The following is a 4,639-nucleotide window of genomic DNA, read 5'->3' on the forward strand; positions in this document are numbered from 1 at the left end:
TTGTTTTAAATATCGACGAATACCGTATCGATGATTGTGAGTATCATTAAATCGTATGTGATTTACTCCCCATTTAGCGCTCTATGTAACTAAATTAAATAAGAAATGTAGTGTTGTATTTGTGAAATCAGTGTTTCACTTTTAGCGGATGAAGTCAAACACGTTTCAGAAGCTTCTGTAAACCTCCGTCTGCAGATGTAAAGCTCTTTTCATTATTACACTTTATCAGTTTAGCCTAATCCTACAGTTTTACAAAAACCAAAACACAGCCCACGCTTGTCTATTCGTCATTTTTACCCCCAAAACCTCTTTCCTTCTTCATCCTTTTCCCGTGTTTCTTATTTACGGGTTGGGCCGTCTGTATAGAGCCACTAGAGGTCAATGGTTAACTCCATGTTGGATCGGAATGGCCTGTTTTCCCAAGGCTGACGTGTTGGAGATTTAGAGAGAGGCCTGTGATTGCTGCCTAAACCCTCTTTAATCCGGAGGATTTTCTGCACAATTGCTAATTTGTCATCACTATCATTAATATCTGCTGCAGAACACAGGATATTCCTCAAAAACCACTGCATTCAAATAAACTCTAAAGGAATAGTTCACCTACAAACGTCAGCTCTGTCATCATTTATTCATCCTTTACTTGATTCTGTATTATGTTGAACACAAAAGAAGATCATTTGAAGAAAGCTGAAAACCTGTAACCATTGACTTCCATTGTATGTGCTTTTCTTACTATAGAAGTCAGGGGTAACAGGTTTTACATTTACATTTACATTTACATTTAGCAGACGCTTTTATCCAAAGCGACTTACAAATGAGGACAAGGAAGCAATTTACACAACTATAAGAGCAGCAGTGAGCAAGTGCTATAGACAAGTTTCAGGTTTTCAGCATTCTACAAAATATCTTCTTTTATTTAGGAGAACAAAACTGTAAAAGTTGTTTTATTTAGTAACGTTTAGGAAGCTTAATGCATTCTTACTGACAACCCAATGCTGGGTTAATATTTAATTTGAATTCAACTTAACTGTTGTGTGCTGTTGGGTTGTTTTCATCCACTCTGGGCTGATTTAGAGTCTTACTTTAGCCTCATCTTTCTCTGTGTTTCAGTAAATGTGATGATTTGTGCAGATAAATCTTATTCTGACTCATATTTAGGGGAAATGCTTTGACAGTTTTCATCAACACTGTGTTCAGATTGACTCCCCTTTGGTGATGTTGCTGCTGTTTTTGCTCTATTGACCTCTATTATAATCACATTTATTGATTATAAACCCATGACAGCAGATAATCATGCATTCTCTAAAACACAATGCACAAATGTTAAATGACACTTTTTAACCCAACATTTGGATTTCTCTGTATTTGACCCAGCATTTTTAGTGTGTTGATGAGTTATCACCTTTGTATCCTATAGCTCCAATAAAGTGCTATGGAATAAGGTCTTTATAAGTGAATTAATGAGATGTAAGTGTAATAGGTTTGTGGTGTGGTTTTGTACAGTTGCCTTTAATAAATTCAGAATTGAAGGTAAAATCTTTGACATTTATTTAGTTTTCTATGTACATGTTGTTGTATGTACAGCTTTGTAATTCATGTTTTGTGTATTACACATCTGAAACCAAACCCAGTTCATTTCTTCCTTTCTTTTTTAACAAAAAACAAAGATGTTTGACTACCAAACTCAAAATAAAGATGAAAAACAAATGTTGAAAAGTCAACCTAGCAAATGGAGATTTAAGAGAAAGACAGAGTCTTATAATACAGGAAAAATAAATACTATTAACAGGAAAAATCTGCTGACTACGAGTGTCCAGAAATCTACATTTCCATAGCAGAGATCGTTCAGGTTCTACCGGTTCACGAGTCTGGGATTTAATGTTCAGAAGATATAGAAGTATTGAGAGCATTAGCTTATAAGTACTATAGTCTAACAATCTGTTGTGTTTTAGTGTTTTTAGATTCACGTGTCCAGATCATCTACAGGATTTAAAAAGTGCTTGTTTGTCCAATTGATCCCACTGGCTATAATCCACTCTAGAAAACGCTGGGGTGCTGTAATGTAATGTGGAGTCAGATATGTATATACTCAATTATAATGAAATAAAATGATCTCAATGTTAGGTTAGTTACTGTCTGACCCAATATTGGGTTACAGAAACAACAACCCAGCTTTTTAAAAGAGGCTATCAAGGACTTAATGGTATTTTACAGACACAAAGATACATGAATGATTCTCTAAAGACAAAACAAAAGTAATATATCCCTGAATGAAATCTGCACGACTAAACTGCATTAGTCTGCACTGAATTTAAAGAGATAGTTCACCCAAAATAGGACCACTCGGCTTTCGTTTGCTCATCATCCGCTTATTCCAAACCTGTTTGAGTTTCTGTTGTATGAAGATATTCTGAAGAATAAAGTTAAAGCGCTATAATTAAAATGAAAAACTACTGTTGCTGCTATTCTTCAGAATTTAGGAAGAAATCCATGTTATGAACCACTGGAGTGTGACTAAAGGAGTACATTTCTAGTTTTGAGTCAACTATTCCTTTACCCCTTAAAGACCTAGACAGCTTCTCACGGCTAAAATAAGTATTATTGATAAACGTTTAATAACCGCTGATCTGATCTGTTCCATTCAAAGAGTGACATAAAGAAGAGATTCTCAGCTTTCCAGTGACCCATTCGGATCTTCAGAGCCTCTGTAGTCTGATATATGGCATTAGATTGATTTGAGAGATGTGGTGGATAAATCAGATAGGGTTTTGTTGATGCATCGTCCCGAAACCCCAAACTCTTCTCAACCAATCAAAGTAGACTGCTTGTTTAGTGAAACCACACAGTCAGTATGTGGGGAAATCTGAGAAATCAGAGTGAAATTTCTTGCATAGATACCCACATCAGGTTCTTCTGTTTAAGATGATATATGACACGTATGATATGTTGACTGCTCAAATACGAAAAAGACTGCTGAAAAGACAATATACAGGTGAGGTGAACACATCTCCAAAGCTCTAGGTCTTTAAGGGTTACACTGCACAATATGCTTTTCTAACTGAAAGTTTTGTCTTGTTTCTAGTGCAAATATCTATGATATGTTAAATCAGTCAGCATTTTGTAGACAAGCCAGTAATATAGTGTTGTGTTCAGAAATGAGTCAAAATGAAGAGTTTTACGTTACTACAATTGTCAGATGATTCTGCTTGTTTTAATGTAAAACTCTTCATTTCTGAACACAACACTATATTATTGGCTTGTCTACAAAATGCTGACTGATTTAACATATCATAGATATTTGCATTAGAAACAAGACACAGCTGTAAGTGAGAAGCATTTTCCTGCAGTGTGAGCAGATCTGTTGTGGTTGGACAGATGAATGAAGCTCAGTTAAATTTTTTCCCATTAATCTACAGGTTAACAGGAACCATCCTAAACACACCGCACCTCATACTTCCAAAGTACAACGTGGAAAACATCTCCAATAATGAAATGGGGAAGAAAAGAGACTATAAAACTGGATTAGTTTCCTTAATAATGTTTTCAGTCTGGATATAAAACGTCTCTGTGCTTGTGTTAGAAAGACTCACAGTCAGTTTTTACATGGCAGTTTCAGCAGACCAAACTGATGACGTTTCTGACATGTCGTAGGTATAAAAGGGCTAAATACAGTGGGTAAAACAGTATTGAACACATCACCATTTTTCTCTAAGGTTAATTATTCCCCCTCCTCTGAAATATTTGTTCATCCAATATTTCCCAAATGATGTTGAACAGATTCAGGAGTTTCTCACAGTATTTCCTCTAATATTTGTTCTTCTAGAGAAAGTCTTATTTGTTTTATTTCAGCTAGAATAAAAGCAGTTTTTAATTATTTTAAAGCCATTTTAAGCTCAATATTATTAGCTCCTTCAGCAATATTAGTGTTGGATTGTCTCCAGAATAAACCACTGTTATACAATAACTTGCCTAATTACCCTAACTTTACCCTAATTACCCTAGTGAAGCCTTTAAATGTTGCTTTATGCTGAATACTAGTGTCTTGAAGAATATCTAGTCTAATATTATGTGCTGTCATCATGACAGAGAAAAGACATCAGTTATTAACACTATTATGATTAGAAATGCAATGGAAAAACTTCTCTTTATATAATAGAAGTAATATTTATCTAGTATGTCATAATTGAATTTATTTATTAATAATTTTGCCTTTTATTTATTTTAATAGACCAATTTATTATTTCTATATTTTAAAATAAATTAATTATTATTTATATTTTTCTATTTTAGTAATGATCATTTATTTTCATTTTTTAATCTTCTGTTTATTTATTTATTATCTTTTTATTTTCATTGCTATTATTAATATACACATTGTTTGCTGCTTCGTTTTAATGTGTTTTTACATTTTAAATCAGAAATAACAAGAAATATATTTCTCTGGTATGTCATGAGTTTACCTGTTCATTAAATTGTAATCTTTTTATTTATTTTATTTCAGTAATTTATTATTTATACATATCATTTATTTTCATATATTGAAAATACATTTTTCTATTATAATAATTTGTATTAATTCAATTGATTTATGTTTATTTATTTATTATTTTCTGTTCATTGCTGTTATTAAACTGCACAT

Source organism: Danio aesculapii, chromosome 5, assembly GCF_903798145.1.
Source record: "Danio aesculapii chromosome 5, fDanAes4.1, whole genome shotgun sequence".
NCBI lineage: Eukaryota > Metazoa > Chordata > Actinopteri > Cypriniformes > Danionidae > Danio > Danio aesculapii.